The sequence below is a fragment of the Podarcis pityusensis genome, assembly GCF_964106645.2.
Source record: "Podarcis pityusensis genome assembly, chromosome: 3".
NCBI lineage: Eukaryota > Metazoa > Chordata > Lepidosauria > Squamata > Lacertidae > Podarcis > Podarcis pityusensis.
The window spans coordinates 117,402,998-117,417,333 of record NC_138026.1 but is presented as its reverse complement, the minus strand read 5'-3'; the positions used below and the strand labels follow the sequence as shown (position 1 = coordinate 117,417,333).

At 44.4% G+C, this 14,336-nt stretch overlaps 2 long non-coding RNA genes across 4 annotated transcripts in view; one reads left to right on the top strand and one right to left on the bottom strand.

The window, feature by feature from the left end:
• LOC308474689 overlaps positions 1-6,606 on the top strand; it is a 36,762-nt gene extending 30,156 nt beyond the window's left edge. For 2 of the 3 annotated variants that reach the window (XR_013984846.1, XR_013984847.1), the window contains exons 2-4: positions 4,601-4,733; positions 5,011-5,143; positions 6,430-6,606. This is a non-coding gene — a long non-coding RNA (uncharacterized lncRNA). Of the gene's footprint in view, positions 1-5; positions 779-4,600; positions 4,734-5,010; positions 5,144-6,429 lie in introns of those variants that run through there. The other variant, XR_013984848.1, reaches the window with a different exon arrangement.
• LOC308474752 overlaps positions 1-14,336 on the bottom strand; it is a 44,713-nt gene that overhangs the window by 23,771 nt on the left and 6,606 nt on the right. The window lies entirely within an intron of this gene.

Genomic DNA, 14,336 nt, shown 5'->3' with positions numbered 1-14,336 from the left:
TAATACCTCAGGGTATTTAGAAATTCCTTTTAATTTCATAACTTTCCCTGGAATTATTTTGGTGGGACAGATGATCTCTGGGTGGACAGTAGTGACTTGAGACCCGGTGTCTTTTAACCCCAGAAATCTCTTCCCATCAATCCAAATATCTTCCCCAGCATTTTTTAAAAGAAGATTATCTTGTTTTATAGCATAGCAATGTGCCACTTTAGCCTCCACTACTTCAGCAGGCTTCGGCCTGTCCTGACTAGCTTGGCTCTCCTCAGCTTCTTTGATACAAAAGGTTCTTCTCTGAGGGCTTATATTACCAGACTTTTCTCCTCCAGATCTACAATTAAATCTTTTGTGGCCAAATTTTCCACATCCCCAGCACTGAACTTCTTTGGGATTTGTATAGTTTGTTTTCCATCCTTTCTCCTCAGTGAGACTGGCGTTGGCTTGTGCCTTGTCATTTTGCCCTTTTGACAATGGCCTATCTCCCTTGTCTTTCTCTGAAGAGGGGTTTCCCTTTGCTTATTGGAATTTATTTCTGTTAGTCCCCCACACTTTCCCGCCAAAACTTGGTTCATCAAACCTATGGTCCCTTATTTTGTTTATTTGGTCAGCTAAGTTAGCGGCTTCTTGAAGTGATTGAGGGTGTCCTTCCTTTATAAGATATTTTAACCGGTCTCCGACATTTGAGAATAAATTACAGCTAATGACCCACTGATCCTGGCTCTAAGGATCGTCATCTTGTCCTCATCTTTCACTTGAAAGTCTTGACAAGCTCTTTCAAATGGTATAATGAAAGCCTCAGGGCAATCTTTTTCCTTAAACTCAGGAAAGCACTTTAAATCTACCTGCACTTGAGTTGGACTACTGGTGATATTACTATTATTTTGATCCTCCATAGCTGCTAATTCCAGTTTCCTCATTTCCAACTGAAATTGCATTCTTTCGCTCTCACTTTCAGCCCTAATTCTTTCGCTCTCCTGCTCAGCCTTAAGTCTTTCACTCTCCTTCTCAGCCTTAAGTCTTTCGCTCTCAGCTTTAATTCTTTCTATTTCTTGTGCAGATCTAATCTTTTCTAATTCCAATTTATATTCTTGTTCTAACTTCCATTTTACAAATCCTTCAGTGAATTTTGGATCTCCTGCCTCAGGTTTGATATTACATTTTCTAAACTCTGCTCTACTCTCTGAGGATTTCTATTCTCCTCTCCTTCAGAGCTTTCATAAGTTGTTTCCCTCACAGGGTTTCTTATCTTTTTGGGTGGCATATTGTGTGAGTGAGAATTATCAATAAATTAACAAAATACGGGAAATTTCCTCTCAGTACTGTTCTTTCTGGCTAGGCTTCTCTCAAGACTCTGGTCCCAAAGGTCTGCTATGGGTTTTCTCTCTAACCCTTCAAGCTCTACTTCCTCTGACCATGAGCCTAAACCCTCTACCAGAACAGACTTTGAGCTCTCTTTCTCTTTGTTATCTTGGCTTCGCTGATCAGAAGGTCGGTGGTTCGAATCCCTGCAACAGGATGAGCTCCCATTGCTCGGTCCCTGCTCCTGCCAACCTAGCATTTCTAAAGCACGTCAAAGAGAAGTAGATAAATAGGTACCACTCTGGCGGAAAGGTAAACGGTGTTTCCGTGCGCTGCTCTGGTTCGCCAGAAGCGGCTTAGTCATGCTGGCCACAAGACCCGGAAGCTGTATGCCGCCTCCCTCGGCCAATAAAGCGAGATGAGCGCCACAGCCCCAGAGTCGGCCACAACTGGACGTAATGGTCAGGGGTCCCTTTACCTTGAGTAAGTAAGTAAGTAAGTAAGTAAGTAAATGGCTTAGTCATCCTCTACGGTGGAAAGGAGAAGGGAAAGGACAGGCTGGCCAATTATTGTTGTGAAAGGTGCTCTTCGTTCAGGTAACCGCAAGGGTCCAGCCAAGATTTATTTTAGGGGGGCCTATGAAGTTGTGCCTCCGTTTCATGCTCTTCTGAATGAACTTTCCTTTCACTTGTGGACCATGGTATTTATTCTCCCTCTATACAGGATTTGGCCTGTTACAAACCGATTATATCTGCCTCCTGTTGATGATGTCCTGCTGTCTTCACTGACATTGGGAGCTGTCCACCACTGTATAATTGTTGCAGAAGGGAACTTCTGCTTGGCGAATGAGAGTCAAACAAGTGTCCAGAGGAAAGTATCATTTCTCCTCCCCACGCCCTGCCCCTCTTGTAACATTTTTTTGATCAATCATTTTCAGGAGCCTCTGATCTGCGTAGCTTTAGGCTACCACCCTAAATGAACATCCCTTCTCGGATTTAGGCAAAGGGAGCCAGTGAACTGAGAAAATAGTTTCATTATGTATAACTTGGAAAACTTTTATGATGCCTGCTAACATGAACAACAGGTTTCTTTACAAGTTGATGATCATTTATCTGATTCCAGTTTAACCTCCTTTAATATAGCATTTGTCTGCTATATCCATTTGAGTTTTCCATTAAAACTTTATTATTTCATCCATTATGTAAAAACTGCATCGATACAAACTCATCACTCCTCCCTCCCTCTTCCCATCCATGTCTTAGAGCCTTTCTATTCCTTCAGAAACAGAATTAACCAAAACAAAATTCATTATAGTCATTATGTAGGTTGATTATACAGCCTGCAAGATTTACAGTTGTCTTAATTAGGTTTTTCATTAATTAAACAACCACTGGCAGTACAACGTATCTCTAATGCAACCTTTTTATTACACAGAATGTCATTTTCATAGAGCAGTGAGTACCAGCTACCTGTTCCATTAGTTACACAAAGCATCAATTACTTAAGTGGTCCCTGAATACATCGTCCTGTGATTGCAAGCTTAATTGGTTGCGCAGCCAGTTGTTTTCATACTTTGTCCATTGCAAAAGACACCTATGGCAGAATCAGCCTAGGGCGGCACTTCCCGTTTTGCCCCAAATGGCAGCCCAAAATCAGTGCTGATGGTACTGGTGCTTCTCCTCCACTGGCAGAAGCAGCAGGGCAGGAGGGGCACCCATGGGCATTCTGCCTGGTTGGGGGCTTCTGCCACCTGGAGCAGCGTCCTCACCTGCCTCAAGGCTTGTTCGGCTCTGGGATCAGCCCTGTCTTTGGTTGCTTTGCTCTGTGAGGTTTTGCAAGTTCTTCTTGGTCGAATTCTTCAATCACATGGTATTTGATTGTTCAGATTAATATGCAGTTTCATCTATTGTTTATCTCAGTGGAAAGGGATCACCATAACTGTCCATCCTAAAACTTCAATATCTGCTGGACATTTGCTCAGTGTGATCTTCTCCCCTCTATCTTCTTTGAATAGCTGGGGATTAAAAGGTACAGGACCCTTGACAGTTAAGTCCAGTCGCAGACGACTCTGGAGTTGCGGCGTTCATCTTGCTTTACTGGTTCAGGGAGCCTACGTTTTCCGCAGACAGTTTTTTTGCATCATGTGGCCAGCATGACCAACCCGCTTCTGGTGAAATCAGAGCAGTGCACGGAAACACCGTTTACCTTCCCGCCGGAGTGTTACCTCTTTATCTACTTGCACTTTGACGTGCTTTCGAACTGCTAGGTTGGCAGCAGCAGGGACCGAGCAACGGGAGCTCACCCTGTAACGGGGATTAGAATTCCCAACATTTTGATTGGCAAGTCCAAGGCTCAGTGGTTTAGACCACAGTGCCACCTGCGTCCGTTAGCTCAGGATTAGGTTCCATGTATTCTGTGCAAAATGTCTCACATTCAGTTCCAAGCACCTTGCGCATGAAAGCACCAGGCCTGAGCATGAAATGAAATGAAACCTCAAAGCAGAGAAGGTTAACTCATAGGCCTTTGGATGTTTCTGATCTGGAGATCCCATCACCCATGATCTTTAGCCAAAAATAACAGCGACTCCATGGAGCTCAGGACAGAAGAGTGAAGCAGCTTCAGAAACAGGGTTGGGAAGGGGGAAAGGGGGCTTAGTCATCTTCAAGGGTGGAAAGGAAAGGACAGGTTGGCCAATTATGATGGGGTGCAGAGTGGACATGGCAGGTGGAACAAGCAGAGAAGCAGAGCCCCTCATGTTTGAAAATATTTTTGTAGCCTCTTCTTTGCTCAGTTTGGGTAGATTTTATGGAAGTCTATGCAAATTTATGGCATATGTTTTACAAAATAAAATTTTGATTTGTCTCTTCCACAGGTCTGCCAATAAATTTGGGGTATATAGTTTCTAATTAGTGGGGAAAATATTCTTGATGTAATATAGAGCCTTTTATTCTGGGTAGTCCTAGGGGCTCTGATGGCTTCAGTTCCAGGCTTTAGTTTCTCTATAACTAATAAGCCATGTGTGCCTCACTTCCTGCTGTTGTGTTTTGTGGACTGACACCCTCCACTCATGAGCAAATATCTGGATAAGCAGATTGACCATTTCTTCTTGTGAATGTAGCAAGGGTGGTAAACACCAGTGGCCAGTGGCAAGGGGTGGGGTGGGGGGTAGGAGTTGGGATGCCACAGCACCCAGAGCGTCACAGAGCCTCTCTTGTTCAAAGGGCTGTGGAGTTGTTCCTCTCTTTCATTCTATTGTGAATTAACTTCCTTCTCCCCACTTATGTTTGTTTCTCTCTTTGCACAGGATCTGCACAGTACCAGGAACCTAAGAATGCTATGCAATGCCATAGTGCCAAGGGTACTTGCTACCCTATACGTTGTCCCAATAATTATAAAAGGATTGGAAAGTGTATTTATAATTATTTCTGTTGCCAAAGGTAATTTCAGCTTACCAAAAGAGTATTACACCCTCCACTCATGAGCAAATATCTGGAGAAGCAGATCTACCATTTCTTCTTGTGAATGTAGAAAGGGTGGTAAACACCAGTGCCCAGTGGCAAGGGGTGGGGTGGGGGGTAGGAGTTGGGATCCCACAGCACCCAGAGCGTCACAGAGACACTCCTGCTCAAAGGGCTGTGGAGTTGTTCCTCTCTTTCATCCTATTGTGAATTAACTTCCTTCTCCCCACTTATGTTTGTTTCTCTCTTTGCACAGAATCTGCACAAGACGATGAACCTCAGAATCCTAGGCAATGCTTTAAAGCCAATGGTATTTGCTTCCCTCTAGGTTGTCCCAATAATTCTAAAAAGATTGGAAGGTGTATTCATAATTATTCCTGTTGCCAAAGGTAATTTCAGCTTACCAAAAGAGTATTACACCTCCTGCACTTCTCCCATTAGCCTCTGGATTGATCATTTTAAGTACCCAATGCAGAGTCTCTTAAATTGATCATCCTTTGCCTGCAAGCTCAAATGCTCCATTGCAAAAATAAAAATAAAAATACCTATGCCAGAATGAGCCAAGGGTGGCACATCCCATTTTGCCGCTTGATGCAAAATGCTAATTGCTGCTTTGCCATTCTGCCAGGACGGCTCCTAAGCCCATCTACCTGCTCCTCCTGCCATGGCCTGATCTGCCACTGACACACACCATACCCTGTTGGTTGCAGGCACAGAAGCGGCACTACCATTGTTGCCCATTTTAAGCAAGATGTGCCAGGTTCTTTCACCACAGGCAGAACCAGCGGGGCAGGAGGAGCACCAATGGGTTTGTTGTCTGAGGGGCTTCTGCCAGCAGAAGCAGGGTCCTCACCTGCCTCATGGCTGGTCTAGCTGTCTTTGGCCCCTTTGCCCTGTGAGCTTATCAGATCTCCTTTGCCAAATCCCTAAACCACACCAGATGGGCACATTTAATTTGTTGTGCAGCTTCATCCATTGTTTATCTCAGTGCCTAAGGGATGTCTATTCTGCAGCTTTAACAGATGCTGGGCACTTACTCTGTGTGGTGTCCTGCCCTCCACCGTTTAAGATTACCTCAGTTTCACATGCCATACATTCCATGCAAATCTCCCACTTTCAACTCCAAGCAGATTCATTCTTATTTTATCTTTTAAAGAAAGAAGCTGAGGCAGTAGACTTTTGTCTTGGGTCCTGGCAGAGAAATTAGCAACTGGACTGAAGGAATCCCAGGGTGCCAGTATCTCTCGTGTTTCTCAAAACATTGTCACAAAATTGTGAGCAAGCTTCCTGTTGACCCTGAACTCTTCCTCAGGGCCACAAAGAGAACAAATCCCTGCCGTGCATAACATCCAGTCTGCAGGAGAATATTGGAGACCTTGAAAGCTCCCTCACTATTCTGTGACATATTTAATTGTACCTAAAAAAGAAAGTCCCCCAAGGGTAAGGATGGGCAAGAGATTGGATTCAATTCTCATTGAAAGGTGAATCTATGTAATTCATAGTTACTGGAAATGAAAAACTGAAACAGACCTATCCCTACCCAATGGCTTATTATCATGAAATCTTCCTTGTGGTCCAACATGCCTTGCTTTGTGTTTTTGTGTCTCAAACATGGTCACTTTGCTATGAAACGGAGTTAACTGTTGTCTTTTTGTTGCTGGTTTCTATGTTTTAGACGGGAGGAGTGATAGATGCCTTTGAAAAGTGGAAGATGCTCCCTCTCTTTGAGAGCCGCTGGATCCCGCTTGATCCCCAGCTAGGGACTTCTTCTCCAAAGCATCCAGATTGAAAAAGCAACATTTTCAAGGCTTACATGAGCTTGTGCCTTGCACTAAAAGCAGATCCAAAAGCCTTTTCCCCTCTGTTTTTCATTTCTAAGTATGAGTGTATTGCTAGTGAAGCCAAAATGGCACCTTACATCCATGAGGCGGAGGTTTCAGCAGGCATGGTTGTGCAGAGGCCTAAGACGTCATTACAAAGGAAAACTAAAAGGGGGTGAGGATCTCTCAAAACAGTCTAGCGAGTAGGACTGGACCACAATGTGGAAAATGAAGAGTGACAAAATATGGAGGGTGGAATGAGAGGGAGAAGAAATTCTTTTCAGTTTTCCTTTAAATGGTAACCAAACTGAGTTGCACTCTTTGAAAAAGTATGCCAGGTGAAATATAGTCATCCTTCCAAATTCACAGGTCTTTGCATTTTGGGGTTATTAAACTGACCAGACCAGATCTGGAAGTTTCCTCTTATAGATTCTAGGCCCCTCCAGCCACAGAATTACAGGATGGGAAGTAGTTCAGGCTTTTACAGAAACTAGCTCCACAAAGCCCACTCATTACAGTATATTAGGCATAATTGCGTGCACATGTGCCTACCAGGAAGAATTCTTCATCCTAGGATCCCATGGCTTCCAGTCGGGTGAAATAAGAGAATGCACATCCATTCCTCTCTATGGCAACAGAGCTCACTCTTTTAAGATGTAAATGGTGGGTACTTAGCTGAATGGCTATACATATAACTTAATCCGTTCCGGAAGTGCGTTCCAAAACCAAAACGTTCCAAAACTAAGGTGCGCTTTCCCATAGAAATGAATGCAAAATGGATCAATCCATTCCAGACTTTTAAAAACAACCCCTAAAACATCAATTTAACATGAATTTTACTATCTAATGAGAGCATTGTTTCATAAAGGGAAAACAATCAACAATGTACTGCTAACCCACAATCAATCAATCAGTAGCTGAACTGTGTTCCAAACAGTCAGAAAAACAATTCCAAAAAAGTGCCTCAAAAACAAAAAGGCAAAATAAATAGGAAAAAAAGACAGTCCTCAGCATAACACTCGTAATGCAAGCGTAACACTCAAAATGGAGCAAAACTCCAAGAGAGAGAAGTGTGAGGAGGAGCAGGAAGATGTAAAACAGGATGAAAGCTAAGGTGTATCAGCCTAAACAACAAAGAGATTCAGAGGTCCTCTGAGAGGGGAGGAACCACACCACTCTAAGGGTGAATCAACAAACAGGGGGAGAAATGTCGGGAAATCTACTGTTGAGACGTGGAACTGTCATTTTTCCAACTTGGCATACAGCCAGTGTAGCCTTATTGGAGTTCACCGACTGGGTCTGCGTTGCTCCGGGACAGGAGGAAGGAAGTCAAATGACACCGAGTTGGTTCAAAGAAAGAGTTTATTCAGCTCTCTGGATAGCAGAAGGCACTTGCTTGATCAGGTCCACAGCAAGTCCAAAGAAATGACAAGTTTCATGCAGTGTATATATATCCTCCAGGCATCCTCTCCCCCTTCCCCAGCCACGTCAACTTGTATACGCAGGTAGACATCACATATGTTCCTGCTCTGGTACTCTCAACCATAAAAGGATCTTCCTCTTCCTACTCTTGTCTGGGAAGATGTCATAATCTCCGGGAACACGCTTTTGGTGTTTTTCCCGGACGTTGGTCTTGCGCGTATTTTGTGGTCAGCACATAAGATAAAGTTCTGACGTGTTTTCTTTGTTCCCTTAGAGAGCCAAGGCCATCCCTTGCCGTGACTGATAAAGGAGAGAGATTGTTTATGTTTTTGCTCAACAGCTCAAGTTTTACGCACTTAAAAGTGCTCTCTTTTGAAAGAACAAAAAGGGGGGGCGGGTTTGAGTCAGTTTTAAACTTACTACACAGAAACCCATTCCTTCATTCCCTCCTCTTCTTTTGGACAGCCTTACGGCTCATCCCAAGGCACTGGCTGGTATTCTCATGTCAGTGTTATAATCTGGGGCCGAATCATTTGTGACATCATTTTACGCATCATATTTTGCAAGCATTGCATTTAAGCAGGGTATACAGGAGTGTCGGAGCCAGCCGTTACAAGTGGCGCAGTTTAGCATAAAATAAAGACACAGAGAGCCAGCAATATTTTCAGGATGGTATGAGCAGCTCCTTTCGAACTTCTCTCTCCTCCCGTAGCTTTTTTTATTATCCTTTGTCTCTCTCCAGCCGCATGGCCGTTTGCCAGTGTCTCACGTTACCTCATCCGGTCAAGGCTTTTATTACACCCATCACCATATAGGGTCATCACTGCCCAGAGGAAACACAACTCCATTTAAGGTCAATACATTCCAATACATTGTAAAGCTCAGAGTGCTGGTCAGCCGAGGTCAGGGGGCACCCTGCAATATTACAAGCCTTTGCCGTGGCTTTATGACTCCCACATGCCCTCTTTCTTTATTTTATTAATCAGAGTCATATATGTCAGTACCAATACGGTTATATCGAGCGCGATAAGCGACTCTTGTGACACCGGAAGCGGGCCGCGGACTGGAGAACCATGCAGTACATATAGAAATTAAAGAAGGAATACATTGTATACAGCAACACAAAATAACGCAAATAACTACTATAATGATCACTAAAATCAATAAATGTCGAAGCCAACTTCCATCCGGAAGCCAAGAATATAACCATGCCCATGGATCAACGGAAGGCGGAGGAGCAAACGGATTGTGAGCTACCATGGTTTCCATATGATCAATCGTCGCAGATATGCTGACATTATTATCAGGAATAAACATACAACAATGAGAATGAACAAGTGCACAAACTCCTCCTTTTGAGGCTAAAATCACATCCAAAGTATAACGATTCTGTAAAAACACCGCTCTCATTGCAGACACCTCCTGGTTGAGATTCTTCAAAGCCTTTATGGTATCATTGAATAATCCTTCAGTCCAATTTGCTAGCCGATGGAGGTCCCTATAGTTCATTGCTGCGCCCACTGAGGGCAGCAAGGCCCGAGAGATCTGGGTACCGATATATTGGTTTAAAGGCGAATTAACCTCCCGACGATTTCGTAGTCTAAGAGAAGATGGTAACTTATCAACCTTATACAACAATGGAACCACGAGACCCAATGTACATGTGCCTGTGAGGTTTTGAGGAATGGCTTTGTATGCTTTTTCGCCACAAAGCAACCATAACTCTCTTTGGAGTAAATAGCTGATATTACTACTCTGTTGGGACCAATTAAAGGCTGCAGTAAATAAGGAACTGATACGAAATTGCTCATCCGTGGCATTTGCTAAGCCAGGGATAGAAGAATTCAGACTCCAATTTGCATGGTAGGATTCTTTCCTAGTTTTTAGCCATGCACTGGTATCGCTTCTATAGCACTGAGATTGGTCACTGTATGTTCCTGTAAGAGAACAAGAGCTATTAAAAGTGAAATTCAATGTATATTGACAGTTTGGATATATGCCCCATGATTCTTTTCCCTCTTTAATTTGAAAACAAATAGGGGCAGGCTCATGGAGGGTCAATTGTACTGGAGGCCAAAAAGTTTGCTTAGGGGATATAATATTAGTAAATTGAAAGGATCCATTGACAGGCACACGATGAAGCATTATGCCGGAATGACTGGAATACACACCCAACATTTAGAAGCATGCAATAAACTGGCAAACATAATCATATCTTGTACAAAAATATTATCCCTCCATATCTTATGATAATTTTCTCCCCTAAAAGTCTTATTCAACAACGCTGTTCTTCTAGTTCGAAAGTGGCTGAACCGTGGATACTGCCAGCCAGAGTAGGATTCTGGCGACAGCTGCTTGCCAGCCGATAAGGTGAAATATGGTGGTTTCTACTGGACAGGGTCGTCTGCTTCTCTTCCTTGTATAACAGTGCAGCAAAGGATGGCAAGGCAAATGGTTAGGAAGGCAAACACTGCCAGATGCAGCTCGTGTGCAGCACCTCTAGGTGGTGCATGCGGAAAGGTTTCAATGCTTCACCCACAAAATGTTGACAAAGTGTAGGGGAGTTCCGCATGCCTTGAGGCAGGACAACCCACTGATATCACTGGGTGGGCTGCGAATTGTTATATACTGGCAATGTAAAAGCAAACAGTTCCCTGTCTGCTGGAGTCAGTGGGATGAAGATGGTTCAATGTGGCCAAAAGTTAATTGTTCAGAAATAAGCTGGTCAGAGATAGCTGGTGCCGCTGCTGCGGATTTTTCTTTTGGTAGAGGCCACTGTTCTACCCCCACTGGGGTATCAGTGATCCTGGTTTGCCACACTGGAAACAAGTTGTATCGGTGGCTGCAGGCTGGTTTTCATTTAGCGCTGCTGCCAGCAGATGAGCCTTGTGGGTGGCTGTACCTACAGACTGACAAATGCGAAGCATGGCTGCTGTGTCTGTGGCAGGATTGTGTATTATCGGTCGTAACGCAACCTTACAATCCTCATTGGCATTTTCAAAGGCCAATTGTTTGATAATTATTTGTTTGGCTTCAGGATTTTCAATTTGGCGACTCACTGCTGTAAGCAGTCTATCCATAAAGGAAGAATATGATTCTCTTGCCTCTTGCCTGATTGAACTCCACCTTGATTGAATACTGGGTTCTGGGATTTTTCTCATTGCTTGTTTAGCAGCAAGAGCAGTGTCCCTCAATAAGAATTGCAGCAGTGTGGCTTGCACTGAAGCTTGAACGAAGGGACCACGCCCCATCATGGCATCTATGACATCTGCGAGGGTAACATTTGGATTATTTCCTCTGACTTGTTGTAACAAGGCTGGAGCATAAGCACGGCAGGCAGTTTCCCATTCGTGGGCAAACAAAACACCAGCTGATGGGCCAAACACAACACTGTATGGGCCAAAAGCTTGATGTCCTCTGGAACCAAGAGCTGGGCTAATGTGGCTTCTAAAAGCGCCTGCGTATATGGGGCTTGGAGTCCATTGTCCTTTACTGACTGTTGCAGCTCTTTCAAAGTCTTAAAGTCAAAAGGTTGGTGTTGGGCTTGGGTGCCTGCCGGGGCACCAGCAGGGGGCACAATAACAGGGAATGCCATAGTATCCTGAATTAAGGAACAGGCAAGGACTGCACGTTGAAAAGGGGTAGCTGGTTCTGCCGCTGAAAGATTAGGATCATTGCCAGCCAGACCACGGTATTTTTGCAGGATTGGGTCCTCTGGTGAGGAACTGTAGTCCGGAGGTTTGGGGTCTGGGGCTGCTGCTGGCAAGGCGAGTGCTGGAACAGATGGCAGCACAGCAGGCTGAATTAAAGAAGCTGAAGGTTGTGTTGGCAATGCAGCCATGGAGATATTTTTTGGTGATAAAGAGCCCATGGTGTAACGAACCTTGCACCATGCATTTAGAATCCGAAGACCGATGCTGGGGTGCCCATGAAAATGTGCCTCAATCTTGCCCCAAAGTTTTAATTCCCAAGTCCCATCTGCAGGAAACCAGGGGGAATGCTCTTCGACGGCCAGAATGAGCTGTATCAAATCACCCTCCGGAACTTCCAATTTGTTGGAGGAGAGGAGAAATTTTAAGTCTTTTAAAAATTTCTGTTGGGGAGTAGACAAAGAGCTGCCCATTTTTCTAAAATCAAGATAGAAAAAAGAGATCGAACCCACCGGGATCTTTTTAAGATGATTAGTGCTTGCAACCCTTGCCGGGCGTGGTGAGCCGATGATATCCTTTACGTGAATCGAAAAACCTCACACGGTTTTCTTTTAAAAGCCTCAGACGTTTTCTTTTATTCAGCCTCACACGGGGCACCACTTGTCGGAGCCAGCCGTTACAAGTGGCGCAGTTTAGCATAAAATAAAGACAGAGAGCCAGCAATATTTTCAGGATGGTATGAGCAGCTCCTTTCGAACTTCTCTCTCCTCCCGTAGATTTTTTTATTATCCTTTGTCTCTCTCCAGCCGCATGGCCATTTGCCAATGTCTCACGTTACCTCATCCTGTCAAGGCTTTTATTACACCCATCACCATATAGGGTCATCACTGCCCAGAGGAAACACAACTCCATTTAAGGTCAATACATTCCAATACATTGTAAAGCTCAGAGTGCTGGTCAGCCGAGGTCAGGGGGCACCCTGCAATATTACAAGCCTTTGCCGTGGCTTTATGACTCCCACACAGGAGCAGAAAAGAAGCAAGATTAGTCCATTAACATCATTACAAGTCCTCTAAGCCACTCAGTCAACCAAGACATGTCCCATCCGTTCCAGGTAGAGAAAGGAACATGGGTTACTTTCTTTCTTTCTGTTGCCAGGTGTCGAATAGCTACACCATGGTCAGAGATGTTAAAGCAACAGGCTCCTTCTGTCAAATTTAACGCAGCACAAAATCTGGCGGAACCCAAAATCGGGCCAGCCTAACCTCTCTGTGGAATATGTTTTTAAAAATAATATTTAGATTTGTCTCTTCCACAAGTCTCTCAAGAAATTTGGCGCATGTAGCGTCTAATTAGTGGGAAAGGTTTTTTGATGCAATAAAGAGCCTTTTTTCTGGGTAGTCCTTGAGTCTCTCATGAGTACAATTACAGGCTTTAGTTTCTCTATAACTCATAAGCCATGCAGGCCTCACTTCTTGTATGAGAAGGAGGTGTCAGCAGGCATGGTTGTGCAGAGGCATAAAACATCCCCCCTCCACCTTGTTTAGATAGCTCAGGATCTAAGATAGCTCCCATATATTCCATGCAAAGTGTCCCACTTCCAGTTCCAAGCACCTTGGGCATGAAAGTACCAGGACTGGACCTGAACCTCTTGCCCTTTGGATGTTTCTGATCAGGAGATGCCATCACCCCCCAATCTACAGCCATACTGACAGCGACTCCAGGGGGTTTTAAACAGAAGAGTCAAGCGGCTTCAGAAACAGGGTTGGGAAGGAGAAAGGGGGATTTGTCATCTTCTAGGGTGGAAAGGAGAAAGGGAAGGACAGGCTGGCCAATTATTAGGGGGTGCAGAGTGGGAAATGGCAGGTGGAGGAAGCAGAGAAGAAGAGCCCCTCCAGGTCTGAATTGTTTTTTAAGTTGTCTTGAGTCCTGTTTGAAAAAGGTGTCTGAGAGATATGGTGGTGGTGAGTTAGGAAAAGGAGGAGGAGGAGGAGGAGGAGACATGTGAAAATTTCCCTTCCTTCAAGTAAGCTGAAGAGTCCATCAATTCACCTTTGAAATCTCCTTGCCCTGCATGTGCCCACTCAACCTCTTCAATTGGTCGACTTGGATTATTTTTTTTAAGAACTGTTTGATGCTATTATGACTACAACTAATAATAATTTTGGGATATGAGCCTGTGAAAATGCTCTTCCTTCAGGTAACTGCAAGGATCCAGCAATCTGGTGGGGACAGGTGAAGCGTGAGTTATTTACCTGAGGGATAAATCCCCTGGGCATTGTATCCTCCTCATAAAATTTTCATTTGATCCAAGCTATTTCATTCTGAAACATGACTGCGGCAGATCTGGATGTTAAAATCCCCTAGGACAACCAAACTAGGTGTCTCCAGGAAGCAGCTCAGGCAGGGAATCCTTGGTGCAGCGGGGAGGTCAGTACACCAAAAGGAATCCTGTACTGCCCCTATTGCACAACTCCCAGAACATGAACTCAGAAAACTGGGTCTTCACAATAGGACGCCTGGTGCAGACTAACGACTTCCTAAAAATCCTGGGGAAGCCAGGAGCAGCAAAGAGAGAACTGCCAAGCATAGGTGAAGGATCTTCATGGTACAGGATGAGTTGACGTGGCAAAGCTGAATGCCAGCTTTTAAGCCAAATGGAGCCCCAAAGGTTGCCAAGAGAAGGCAGG